This window comes from Nilaparvata lugens, chromosome 10 (genome assembly GCF_014356525.2).
Source record: "Nilaparvata lugens isolate BPH chromosome 10, ASM1435652v1, whole genome shotgun sequence".
In the NCBI taxonomy this organism is placed as follows: Eukaryota; Metazoa; Arthropoda; class Insecta; order Hemiptera; family Delphacidae; genus Nilaparvata; species Nilaparvata lugens.
Window position 1 is genome coordinate 35,491,860 of NC_052513.1, and position 15,027 is coordinate 35,506,886.

The window sequence follows — 15,027 nt, forward strand, 5'->3', positions numbered from 1 at the left end:
TGGAACCGTTTTGGGCGTAAGTTAGCCTGTGGTACTTTCCTGTAAGTTGTATAATTCTGAATGATTGAATAAAAAATTGAATTTTAATAAATATGTAGTTGAAAGATGAATATTGAATACATAGACAGTAAGGGTGCCAAACATGTGAGCGTCCATAATATATATGGTTAGGATTCGCTACTTGTATATACAGAGTTGCAGCACGTGGGTCTAAATGGTTTGTGGTTTCTGAAACTTTGGTAATCAGCTAATTGTGATATGATTGTAGTCCCAATTTGCACTTTCTATGTTGTTGTTGCATGTTTGTTGGAAAGTTGTTCCTAATTTCAACGATTTCAGTTGGTACATCGCCATAGAAGAAAGTTGGTGAGATCATTCATAGAAAAAATATCTCCATTATTCATTAATGACTAAATTAGAATCCTATATATTTGAAGGATAGATAACAACATTCTCAGCATACAACTTTTAAATTGATTGGCAAGCATATCCATTAGATGAATTATGATAGCAAGTTGGTAAGTAACTAAACATTACTTGAAAAAGAAAACGTTCTTCGAAATATTTTATGAAATAAAACACGTCTTCATGATATTGTGTTGATCAAATTCCAATTTAGAATCTCGTAATAATTATAACATTTACAATTGATAGTTCAGATATTGGTATCAGATATAATATTGGTATTGATATTGATATATTGATATATCAATTAATGATATTCAAGAATAGCTTGATGGTTTTCAATGGTGTTCAAAAAGAATACCTCAATAACACTAAATAAATATTGTTCTAGCACTTACTCAGTAGTCTAGTACATATGTCTCCCCATTGCAGGATGATAATGTAGCTTACCTGAAAAAATAGAAAGTTACAATCAATTACAGATTAAACGTATAAGTTCAGTTGTAAACAAAGCAACTTCACAATTTAAACAATGAACAAATCGATCATTGTATGAGATTTGAAGCTTAAATCTGTATTATTAATCACAATACAAAAGTAGAGACAGTGTGTTTAAAACAATTTAAGGGAAATAGATCATTAATAATTTTCTTCACTTCATGACTCCACAACAATATCACTCCATAACTTGTGATCCATAATAGTACTATGCATACTATACATGTAACTTGTACTTGGACTACGCACAGGTTTTACCTTGTATGCTACTCCGTAGAAGGCTGTGCAAAGGCTAAAAATAAACTTTCAACTGGTGATATTTTTCATAGTTTTTCGATTTGATATTTTCATCAAGCTATCAAAATGAAAAAGTTTTCTCAGGAAAACACTTTTCTCATCATTACTTTTTGAGATATGAGCGCTTGAAGTTAAATTTTTTGGGACAGAACATTTCAAATGCGGTAAGAGATAAATCCATGAGATTTAGAGGGTAGATTCTTCATGGTATTGTTGATCTAGTTAAACAAAAAAATTTTGAAAATATCAATTTTGAAGAGAGTTGTTCAATTTACTAAAAATAACCAAAAATAACTTCTAGTTAAGTTATTTTCGGTCATTTTTGGTAAATTGAATAACTTTCTCAAAAATTGATATTTTCAGAAACGTTTTGTTTTACTATCCTATTATTTAATAGTAGATCCTATTATATTAAGCGAACAATTTCAGTGTTTTTATATCTGGTTACTTATTTATATTCATATCTGGTTATTTATGTTCAACGGATCTTGAAAACGTCTCTAACGATTTCCACGAATTTTGGAACATAGTAGGTTTATGATATAAAAATTCGATTGCACTAGGTCTCATCGTTGGAAAAACTCGCTGAACGACATTAAAAGGATAATTCATCCTTGGCTGAAACAGCTGAGACTTTCGTCGTCTGCGGATAGTAAAAAAGTAATTGATTGAGTGAGTATGTGAGAAATCAAAATATCGCATCCCCGAAATTCATAAGATGACGTATAGCCAGCTGTGAAATATAAACACGATCATTTTAGAGAATTGTGTTCTGTTTATCAATAAATAAAAATAACGAGCGAAGCTCGGTCCCTGATATTGCATACTATACAAGATTCACTTGTTCTGAGAGATACAATATTCTAGACTTTCAAGTTGAAGAACTTGATATTTTTATTTGGATTAGTAGTTCTGGACACATAAACAAACCATGACTCTCCAAAGCAAACAAGACCTCTCTCACACTTTTCCCAAAACTGCCAGCATCAAAACTATCTCAAAATCTAAAGGATAGATAAATAGAAGATCAACTGATAAAGAGATACCACTCGCACATTACAAGTGGAAATGTTTCTAGTTTCTACCTTTCAATGTCGACTTCGTACGTTCCCAGTCTAACAACAAGACCATTTCCAACTCACGTGACAGTGAGTACAATGGCAACGATAGTGATAGTCACTATTAGTATAACAAGAGTCGTCAGGTTAGTCAGTGACTATTAGTGACGAAAGTCGTCAGGTTGGTGATAGTGACAAAGTGGGATGATGCCATCAGTCGAGCTTGACGACCAGGTACATTGTTTGCAGACATCAGTTGAGTCAGAGCAGCCTGTGCAATTGCCGACTTGACTCTTTATTCCTGTTGTTAGCTTTTATTTCTATTGCTTGCTCACTTTCTACTGGTACTTCTGGGAGGCTATCTACGACTATTACTTCCTCTATCACGTATGTTTTCGTGTATCCCTCTTGATTCCTCTTCAACCTTTTTTATCCTCTTAAGACCTCCAATTCCTCTTTATCCAGATTCCTCCCTTCCAACTGATGTGCTTTTCTCCGTAGTTTTAAATCTTGTGCATCTTGTGTTTCCTTCTCATCACACTCCTTGCTTTTCATTTATTTATTTTTTTTATTTATTTATCTATATTTTTACAGAGAAGCACTGATTGGGAGAGAAAAACTAAGGATACTCCTTGTACTATTTCTTTCCCAAATTCAGATAACACTTTAAAAGTCCAAAATAGGGTTATGATTTCACTTTACTAAAATTTAGTCCATTTTCACTCAAAAACAACGAAAACTAAGATTTTAAATTTTCACGGTTGAAAACAGAATAAAAATATCACACTCAAATCACCATTAATTGGAAAATTTTTGAGTAATTTTACAAAATTTAGAACCAGAAATAACACAACTCAAGTAGTGGGGTTTTGAGAGAGCTGCCTATCCAATAGAAATCAAGGGGTGTGGCCTCCCCCCTCCACCCCCCAGCCACAGTCGGCCATTTTGGCCCTGCCCCCAGCCAATAGGAATCAAGGGGCGTGGCCACGCCCCCCCTCCACCCCCCCTGCCATAGGCAGCCATTTTGGCCCCGCCCCCCTCCACCCCCCCTGCCCTAGTCAGCCATTTTGGCCACGCCCCCTCCACCCCCCCCCAGCCCCAGTCGGCCATTTTGTCCCCGCCCCCAGCCAATAGGAAGCAAGGGGCGTGTTCAAAATGGCGTCCCCCTTCCCTAGTGCCCCCACCACCCCAACCAATAGGAAGAGGCCATTGTAGCAGGTGTCCTACCCAGGAAGTGCCCCCATGGGCGTGTTCAAAATGGCGTCCCCCTTCCCTAGTGCCCCCACCACCCCAACCAATAGGAAGAGGCCATTGTAGCAGGTGTCCATCTCCCCAGGTTCCCCAGCGGCGGCCATCTTTGTTGTAGCAGGTGTTAACTGACATCTGCTGCCCCAGTTAACACCTGCTTAATTTGCATATATATCCCCACATTTAAAATCTTTAAAATCTTTAAACTCTCAAACTACACTACTAATCTATTTCCAGTCATATTTTTTCTTTTTTTTCCTGCATCACTTGGTCGCCTATCACTGAACATTCTTTTCAAAAACAACTCTTGCACCTGATCAGAATTCAAATTATGTTGTACAGCTTCACTCATGTCAAAGATGTACCTCTTTTTTACATATTGTGCAATCAAATAGTATGAAAAGTTGAACAACTGTTCATTTAAATATTTCTGAAAATCTTCACCTTTCATAATCATCTGCATAATGTCATCTTTTAGCTTTTGGTGAGAAGCTGAATTTTTTTCATCAAGTTTCTTTTGCACCTCAGCCAACATAATATTGAATGTTGATTCTAGATCAACTACTTTCAAATTATAATCTTGCCTGTTAATAAAGTTAAGTTTATTTTGTGCAATTAGATTGTCTTTTAATTCTTTCAATTTAGTTTCTAGCAAATCTGTATCAACATGTTTTAAACAATTGTTTTTACTTTGTTGTTCACATAATGTCTTCAATTCGTCTGATTTCTGATCAAACAACGATCTACTAACATACTTTAGCTCAATATCATCACTAATTGATTTAGACAATGTTTTCAATTGTGAATCGAAATACTGTTTTTGTTGTGCTATCTCCTTCAATATATCAGACATTGAATGCAATTTACTTTCAAACACTTTTTTAGTAATTAAATCAGACTGTAGTTTTTGGAATATACTAGTTGATATTGCAAGTAATTTGCTGTCTAAATATTTCCTATCTACTAAATCAGATGATTCAGTTTGCAATTTAGTGAATATATTTGTTGATATTTCAAGCAATTTACTGTCCAAGTATTCTTTGTTAACTAGCGGCGATGATTGATCAGACTGTAGTTTTTGTATTATACTAGTTGAAACTTCCTTTAATTTACTATCCAAGTATTCTCTGTTAACTAGCGATGGCGACCACAATGGATCAGACTGTAGTTTAGTGAATATATTTGATGATATTTCAAGCAATTTACTGTCCAAGTATTCTCTGTTAACTAGCGGTGACAATGGATCAGACTGTAGTTTATTGAATATATTTGATGATATTTCAAGCAATTTACTGTCCAAGTATTCTCTGTTAACTAGCGGTGACAATGGATCAGACTGAAGTTTATTGAATATATTTGATGATATTTCAAGCAATTTACTGTCCAAGTATTCTCTGTTAACTAGCGGTGACAATGGATCAGACTGAAGTTTATTGAATATATTTGATGATAATTCAAGTAGTTTACTGTCTAAATATTCTCTACTTGCTGCCACTAATGATGATGATGTTGCTTCTGCTGCTGATTCACAACCACTGTTTAAAACTAATGGTGCTGTTGTATTAAACACATGATGTGTCCTACCAAATCGATCTATTGTACTACTCACTGCAGTGGCGGCGCTACTGCCCGACATCTCTATTCTTGTCAAGTGTTAAACACATACTAACGACTAAAAGCAGCAACATTGCCACCTAATATAATACCACTTTCTTTCAGTTCTTCAATAATAGAAGCTATTTCAACTGAATGTGATCTATTTCCCGCCTGCTGTGATGAAAGCAGAATATCTAATCTGTCTATCAGTTCATTTGGATTATCCCAGTAGACATACTGTCGACTAGTAGATTCATTTCTTATAAAACCCATACCACTAACAGCCGCTGCATCATCAATCCTAGATCTTTTTCTTTTCCTACTACTACTTGATGGAAATAAAGATTGAATAATTTGTGATTTATAGCCTGTATTTCTCTTTACATAACCGCGTCTATCTAAATGAGCAGCGGTGAGCTGCAATATATTACGATATTTTCTTAAATCACGTTCTGTGTACAGTTTCTGGTCAGGCTGTTTTTTAAATAGAAGTTCACACAAACCAACTGTTAAACGATACTTATTATTATTGTCGATAATTAAATAACCATTGGCAATACTAATATCCTTTACACCCATATAGTATTCATTTACTTTACTATCATAACATATACCATAAGATATACAATGTGATTAACACTTTGTAATGAATAACTATAGTAGTAAGTAGAATAGATTAGCCCGATCTATTCTACATCCTATTATAGCAACATTCAATTAGAGTTTTCTCAATATGGGGAAAGCACATTAAAAAAAGCGCCACCATTCCTTTTACAGCATAGTGTGGGGAAAATGACATCTCATACGTGAACAAATATGAAATGTAATTTTTTCATTCTTCCTGTGGTGGAGGAAAAAAGGAACATATTGTTGTGCAATAGGCCTAATGTTGATAACACTTTGTAATGAATAACTATAGTAGTATGTAGAATAGATTAGCCGATCTATTCTACATCCTATTATAGCAACATTCAATTAGAGTTTTCTCAATATGGGGAAAGCACATTAAAAAAAGCGCCCCATTCCTTTTACAGCATAGTGTGGGGAAAATGACATCTCATACGTGAACAAATATGAAATGTAATTTTTTCATTCTTCCTGTGGTGGAGGAAAACAAGGAACATAGTTTAATTTGCACCAAACTTGTGCGCTAGTAGTGTAGTTTGAGAGTTTAGCGCTAGTAGTGTAGTTTGAGAGTTTAAAGATTTAAAGATTTTAAATGTGGGATATTTTTAATATGCAAATTAAGCAGGTGTTAACTGGGCAGCAGATGTCAGTTAACACCTGCTACAACAAGATGGCCGCCGCTGCCGCTGGGGAACCTGGGGAGATGGACACCTGCTACAATGGCCTCTTCCTATTGGTTGGGGTGGTGGGGGCACTAGGGAAGGGGGACGCCATTTTGAACACGCCCATGGGGGCACTCCCTGGGTAGGGGAGATGGACACCTGCTACAATGGCCTCTTCCTATTGGTTGGGGTGGTGGGGGCACTAGGGAAGGGGGACGCCATTTTGAACACGCCCCTTGCTTCCTATTGGCTGGGGGCGGGGACAAAATGGCCGACTGTGGCTGGGGGGGTGGAGGGGGGCGTGGCCAAAATGGCTGACTAGGGCAGGGGTGGAGGGGGGCGTGGCCACGCCCCTTGATTCCTATGGCTGGGGGCGGGGCCAAAATGGTTGACTGTGGCTGGGGGGGTGGAGGGGGGCGTGGCCAAAATGGCTGACTAGGGCAGGGGGGTGGAGGGGGGCGTGGCCACGCCCCTTGATTCCTATTGGCTGGGGGCAGGGCCAAAATGGCCGACTGGGGCTGGGGGGGTGGAGGGGGGAGGCCACACCCCTCGATTTCTATTGGATAGGCAGCTCTCTCAAACCCCACTACTAACTCACTATTCAGCACAGCTGATTGTTCGAAATTTTCATCTCCTTTTGTATCTGCACTCTACCTACTTTTATCAGAAACCCCTTCGAGAGAATCCTTGTTTTCTCACATCTAAATCCTCTCCATCAGTTATCCTAGTTATCACGATCTTCTCTTCCCCCTTCTTTTCTTCTCTTCTTACTTTTTCTCATTTTCCTCTACCTCTTATCTCTCTTTTGTTCTCTTCAAGCTTTTCATCTCTAAAGGTGCGTACAAATATACGTGCCGCGAACATGAGCAATTCACTTTTAATCAGCTGATTATATCTGTATTTTTACAGAAAGGTAAGATACAGATATAAAAAAGCTGATCAGCTGATTAAAAGTGTTCACGAACGCTCATGTTCACGGCGCGTAAATCTGTACGCACCTTTACATTTTCATCCTCTCGTGTACTATTTCTATGTCTACTCCTTAATTTTGTTAATTTTCCATTCCTTTCCCTCCCATTGTTATTTTGCTTTCCACTTTTTCTCCAGGACAGCTTCCACATCCACTTATCGAGGCAAATTCTCATTTCTCATCTTCCCTTACAACCTTATCCATTAATCTTTCTATCACACTCTCTCCTTTCATTTCTTCGTCCACAATTAACAATTATCATTCGTCCATTGGATGTGAATCTTCATCTCTTTCTTCTACTACTGAAACGTCCTATGTAGCTCTTCCTCTGTATTTATTTTATTTTCTCTCCTCCATACCACACACTTATCTTCTTTGGCCACTAAATCTCCCTTTGCATTATTCCCTTCAATCTTTTCTCTTTTTTCTACCCTCTCCTTATGTCATCTCTCTTCTGTTCACTTCTCAATTCAGTTACATCCATTTCTCACAACTTGTAAGTAGCCATGTAACTTCTTTTGAGTTTCTCCGTTATGTCTCTCTCTTTCATGTCCTTTTCCCTGTCAACTACTTTTCCCCTGTCCTTAACAACCCTCTCCCTGTTCCCTTATGTAGTACTCTCCCTTCACTTTCAGTTGTTTTCGTGTAACTTACCCATTGTGTTCCCTAGTAGTACAAAATCTGTAAACGTGAATGACACCGGGATCTCTTTGTTTGCTCGTTTATTATGATGAGAAGGGAAAGAAGGTTTACGATATTTATGTTTACGATGATGTTTTACATTTAGGGGTAACATAGGTTTTGTGAAAGACATGCTTTTTTGGATCCGTGTCTTCCGAGGGTGGTATAAATGCATTTTTCTACAACTGCGCGTAAAAAAAGAATTCACATACTCAATTCTCCTCGTAAAACAGCTTATTTCTGAGGAGAATCTACTTTTTCGCTCGCTAACCATCCGCGCATACGCAGTATGTTTACTTTACGCTCCCTTATCATTTGAGCATGCGCAGAAGAGTTTCTTTACGCTCCCCAATCAGCTGATTGTAAGCAGCTCGCCAAAAAGTCAGATCTTAACCTAAAAAGTCGGTAATTGTAACTCCGCCGATATAAGTAATTTAACAGGTTTGGGCAGTTGTAGAAAAAATGTTGTATGTAATTCTTCTATTGCAAAATTATCACGCTCCGCTTCGCGTCACGTGATAACTGTTTTGCGCGAGCGATAAAGTCGCGCATTACTCTCTTAATACATAAATAGCTATTTTGGATCCGTGTCTTCCGAGAGTTGTATAAATGAATATTTTCCAGTGGAAGAGTGAATATTCACAATCGATAGTACAAATTTATAGGAGTACAAATTTTATCCATCGAAACAAAATAGTGACCGTTCACGAGCTGTACACAATTCTTATTGAGAATAAGTGAAGATCTTGTACAGATTTGGACGAGTAGAGATTTTATCTCACACGTAGATCGTTTCTAGGAGTTCAAGACTGAGACAGATGAGAAAGAGACGGTGATAAAGTGGAAGAGAAACCTCAAAAATGAAGGCAAGAGTGACAAACGCAAACAAAGCGCGCCCTGCTTCACTCATCTGTCCAATTAGGAGTCGCATTAATCTTATTTCGTTTTGTTTGAGAGACACCAATGAGAGAAAAGAGGAAGGAGGATGAGGAGGAGAGAGAGAGTGAGAGTGAGGTGGTGAGACAGACCACAGCAAGCCGAAATAGTAGCACAAAGGACAATAGCATTCAATTAGTGTGTTTCAAAAGTGAAGAAACGTTTTCAGATTTCTATCATCTCTCGTGAAAGCTTGCTTGAAAACTGAATTTTGGGAATTGAATTAGAATTAGAGGTTTTGGAGGAAAGAGGAGGAGGAGGTGAGAGGGAGTGAGAGAGGGTGAGGGGAGGTGGAGATGGAAGACGAATAAGAAAGGGAGAGGTAAGGTTGAAGTGGATAGAGAAAGAGACACAGATAAAAACGATGAGGGACTAGAAAGAAAGAAGGAAAATGGAAGAGATAAGAAAAATAAGAAAGGGAGAGGTAAGGTTGAAGTGGATAGAGAAAGAGACACAGATAAAAACGATGAGGGACTAGAAAGAAAGAAGGAAAATGGAAGAGATAAGAAAAATAAGAAATAAAGCCTCAGGAAAAGTAGCTGGAGGTTGAGATTTCCTAATAAAAATGTTTGTTTTTTTCAAGATTAAGGGAGACAAAGCAGTGTGAAAGAGAGGGGAAAATCACGTGAGTAAGAAATGGTATAGTGGCTGAAGCCAAAACGCTCAGCTGTTTCACTTGATTGTCTCAGACAGAGATCCTAGCTATAAATTAATTGATGCTTGAGAGTCTCTTGTTGATGTACGTATTGTAGACAAAATATATGGTTTCGTTTCAAGCCATTGTTTACATTAGTCTTTCATGCATGGACTAGCATTATAATTCATTATAACAAACTAGGTAAATACTGAATTAGTAAATTACTAGAATGAATTAGTGTCATCAATATAACCCCATACCTTTGTATGTGAATTATTCTTAGAATAAGATCTTTTGAAGTTTGATATTTCAGGAAATGAATTGATTCTGCATTGATGTTGATAATTCATGCCTCTCAGCTGATAAAATTCCCCGCTACAGTGGGCGTGGCTTGTCTTGGCCAATGACAACCCATCACCATGATAGGTCACTCATATTATTTATCTAAAAAAGCGAAATGGCACTCCGCACTCACTCACTGACTCACTCGCAGAACTAAAAATCTACCGGACCAAAAACGTTCAAATTTGGTATGTATGTTCAGTTGGCCCTTTAGAGGCGCACTAAGAACGGATTTGGGAAAATTTCCAAAGATACGCCCAAAATCTGCGTTTTTCCAGGGTTTTTTCAGCTTTATCGAGAACAAATAAACAGAAAATGATCAAATTTAGTACAGAAGCTCAGCTAGGGTGTAATTATGTTGTATTAGAAGAAATTTGCAATAACGTCAAAGATACGCCCAAAATTAGCGTTTTTCCATCGTTTTTTTGCTTTTTCTCAGATTTATCGAGAAAAAATGAACAGAAATTGTTCAAATTCAGTACAGAAGCTCAGCTAGAGTGTAATAATGTTGTGTTAGAAGGAATTTGCAATAACGTCAAAGATACGCCCAAAATCTTCGTTTTTACAGCATTTATTAGGATTTTCGTTAAATAACAATTATATATTAAATAGCATTTGAATAATTGCATTCTCTATTTAATTCCATCTGTACTATAACAAACAAATTACACCACACTGTAACAATTACTTGAAGTAAACAAACTAAGACGGCACTATCGAATACAACTTGAATGAGTACATCAAATTAAATCTATAGAGTGAATAGAGTTGAGTAAACTTAAATAGAAGAGAAGAGAGAGATGGAGTGACAAAAAGCAAAAGTAAAAAAATTATGGGAGATGCTCTATAAATGACAGTCGACGCTCCAATGGTCTATGCACCAAGGTCACAATATGCTTTTGATTCTTCCCCAAGGTCACCTCTGTTATTGCAGCTCTACTATGCCATAGAGTTGTTCTCGCTCAGCTGAGCTCTTTCTTCTTCATCCTAATCACATTCTTCTTCTTCTTCTTCTTCTTCCTTTTCTTCTTCTTCTCCTGCTTCTTCTTCTTCTTCGTCTGCTCTTCTTCACCATCATCCTCTCATCTTCCTTCATCATTCTCTCTCACTTCATCATCATCATCCTCTCCTTCTATATCATTCTACTTCTTCCACAGTCGTCTCGACTTCTACACTTATTTTTTTCGTCGAAAAATATAACCACACAACAGCTCTCCCAACAACCAGCTGTTCTTCTGTCTAGCTGGCTCAGCTGTGAATAGTTCTTCTTCTTTCACTTCTTCTCCTCCTCCTTCTTCTTCTTCCTCTTTTTCGGCTACTTATTCTTTTCCTGCCTCCACTCGTCCACCCCTCCACACCCACACTGACCGCTTCCTTTTCCTCTCAGAAGTTTTTTGATCTTCTAGAACTTCCTTCACATTTCCTCTTCCAACTCTTTTTACTAATTTACCCTCATGCAAGGAATATTTCTACATATTTTACATAGACCCACTGTTTCTTTTCGCCTTCTCGCTCACTTGTACTCAATATATTACTTTATCTTCGCTCTCTTTTCAACAAGTTTTGTCCAATTGGTCACCGGTTCCTTCTAACAAAAGTACAGTAAAATTCTTTTAATGCTTATTTTCAAGATTTGTTTCAACTGCTAGCTGTCTCCTACTTGCTTCATAACGTTCTCTCAAATTCCTCGTTTCCATTTCTTTAAACTATTCAATTCTTCACTTTTCTCTCCTTTTCCTACTCACACTCCTTCTCATTCAGAGACTTGATTCTAGGTGAAGAGTTCCACTGTTTGTGGAATATTCTACAATAATTATTGTGTATATTTCAATTGTTTGTAAATATGTTTTTGGAAATGAACAATCATCATTTCAACAATCTCTCCTCAATCATTAGTCCCTTTGAACTTAGTTCCAGGTACAATTCTTGTTCATTTAGAGACGAAGACCTTGTTAGGTAGAGAGGACTTGAAAGTCCTAACTCCACCTAATAAAGATTTTTTTCATTTCATTTATTTCAATCTTACCTTTTTATTATCATTCTGGTCGTTCTCTCTATTCCAACCTCATTCTGTCTCTTCATTCAATCTTCTTTTCAAATTCTGCTGTCCTTTATTATCTACAAATTTCTCACCTTACCCTTATTTTTATTAGTTCCCACAGGGGGGGATTAGGGAATTTTTATCTAAAGATGGCCATGCGTCCATGCCTCACTTCATTTTTCCAACGTTCCTCTTCTCTTCCACTTCCCTACCTCCTCTTAACTTACTTTTCTGCTCCCTCTACTCTCTTCTTTATCGTCCAACTTTTTCTCTCTGTCCTTTTCTACGCCGTTTGTTTGCATAAGTAAAGCGACAGCGTCTCATTCTTCAATAAAAGTTGCATGGTCACTGTCACGAATTCTCTGTGCAGCTGTGTGAAAGAGTGTGTGCGTGTGACAAAGAAGACAAAGCAGAACAACAAGAGGAAGAGAAAGACAGAGGGCAAAAAGAAGCCGAAAAGAATTTGGCAAAGCTATTTTTAGTTCGCCTCCTCTGTTGTTTTGTACTCTGTCCATACTGGCTGGAACATTCTCTGGGTGACTCCTTCTTCAACTTCATTCTCCTCTTCTTCTTCTTCTTCTTCTTCTTCTTCTCCTTCTTCTTGCTCTTCTTCCTCTTCTTCAACTACTTCTTGCTATTCTACTTCTTCTGTGTTCCATCCTTTCTCTGCTGCAAAAATAATGTACTTCACCAGTCATTTCTTCTCCTCCTACTTCAAGAAGACAATCCAAACTGCACATCAACATAGTACCACCTTTCACCGGTAGAGGTCAGGGTATTGGCAGTTTGTTAGGATTTTGGACCATGCGTCCCATATAATACCACAGAATTAATAATAGCAGAATTAATATTATTATAGGAGTTTTCTCTGATAATACGTATAAGCTAATGCACCTTGAAGCACAATACAATATCTCAAGTACCTTTTCATTTCACCCTTTTATTTCCAAGTGTGAATTTACACTAGAAAGTGGCTGTTGAAGAGTTGAGACTATAGTGAGGTCCACGTTATAATGACAGTGTATGATTGATAATAGTGTTGTTATCATTGTCTATCATGCAACAAAACAGATAGCACTATCTCTCTCTAGCTTTGCAATGTTGTCAGTTGACCAGAAATATTTATTTCACTTTTGACAGTGACTGTACAGAAGTAGACAAACAATACTCAGCCGCCATGTTTTATTTTAATTTATAACAAAATTATGAAGTAGAGGAGTCGTATAATTGATTTTCAATGTATTTTTGAATGAATGGAATTATTTTTAGATATTACCGTATGAGAAACACAAATTATACTTAAAATGCAACTTTAAAAGTTAAAGTTAAAGTTTGAGACCATCCTAGACTTTAGTTTACCGGAATAGGTTAGGCATACACTGGTACCGGTATAAATAATATTGAAAGGTTATTTCATTATTATTTCCATTGAAATTATCTTATTAAAGATAGGATTTCTATTATTTTTAAAAGAAATTGGAATACCTAGCGAAAAACTTAATTGCTGTTGTTTTGAAGTTCAGATTGGTGAATCACAGCTTTTCAAATTAGCCGCCATTTCAGGCTTGTAAATCTGATCTCAATAATTATAAAAGCAAAGTTTAGAATCAAATTATGAAAAAATAGATTTTATTGATGAATTTTAATTAATTTGACATGAAATTTATAATTTGATCAAAGGAATTGAAATTAATATTACATCAAATTTAATGGGATGAATTGAATAACAGCTGTGTACACTCAGTGGCAAAATGGAGTCAATTTGGCAACGTTGTTCTCGTATCTTCCTTCACTGCCATTATAACGTGGACCTCACTATAGTCCTGTTGTCATAAAATAAAAGGCTACTTGATATATGTTATTGTGATTCAATACTTTCAGTACCACTAGAAATGAGAGTGCTAATGAAATGAAATGAAACAGTTCTTCATTAGGCGGAATTAGTCCTCTCAACCACTCAACATCGAATCTTATGCACCTTAATACTAAGTGAATCTTATACAAGTAAACAATATTCTGTAGCTATAATATTTCCAATTCTGTAAATACCTACCGTAATAGTGCTGCTGTTAACCACAACTTTGTAACATTACATAACTATGTATTCCATATCATTGAATGCCTGCATTATTCATATTTACACTGTAGTATACTACAGGCTACATCTATATAGCTCTACTGCACTACTATATAGCTTTACATTTATACCTACACTAAAGTATGCTATACACCTATATAGAACAACTGTCAGTCTCACCTTTGTCATAATGGGCCATATGAATAAAGTTGAGCATTTGCTTATACTTCTAAAATATGGAGCATTTGCTTCATTTTCTATGAATAAACGTGAGCAAAACCTTTTGCTCATGCTCATCAAAAAAATAGTTTGAGAATTCGTTCGAAAGTAAAAGCTTTTGCTCAAAATTGTATGAATAAACTAGAGCATTTGCTCAACTTTTGAAGCAAATGCTTCAAAAAAGGTGAGTCTAGTCTAGAGCAGCTTATCACATTTTGCTCATGGTAAAATGGCTCAACTAATTCGTATGAGGAAGAGGAAGCTATACGATACGATCACAACCAATAGTTGAGAACTATGAAACTCTTTTTAGATTCAACCATGATACATATCACCATTATCCCTACAAAAGAATAAATACAGAAGATAGCTACCTGTTATAAAGATAGCCATCACAAAATAGGAAATAGGTATTTAAGAAGATGAAAGTGTAGACGATTATAAGAAGGCTATTGATATTATAAGAATATGCTGAAGATTATTATAGAGATGATATTTTTTCACGCTATTATTTCAAAATTCTAAACTCAACTAACCTAAAACTCTATTCATAAATAGAAAACAGAGCAGACGACGCAAACACAAGCGGTGCACCCTATTTGCATATTTAGCGCTTCCGTGAGCTATAAAAACAAACTAAGGCTACAAAAGCGAATCAGCTGATGAAAAATCTCTAAAATACGTGAGCATTTGCTCCAGAGTTCAGGAGCATAAGGTAAGAGTAAAAGGTAAA

General features: G+C 36.6%; 1 long non-coding RNA gene across 1 annotated transcript in view; it reads right to left on the bottom strand.

Moving 5' to 3' along the window:
- Positions 1-801: 801 nt before the first annotated feature.
- The window catches only part of LOC120353361, a 135,849-nt gene continuing 121,623 nt past the window's right edge, over positions 802-15,027 (bottom strand). The window contains exon 3 of the long non-coding RNA XR_005572306.1: positions 802-855. This is a non-coding gene — a long non-coding RNA (uncharacterized LOC120353361). The remainder of the gene's footprint in view (positions 856-15,027) is intronic.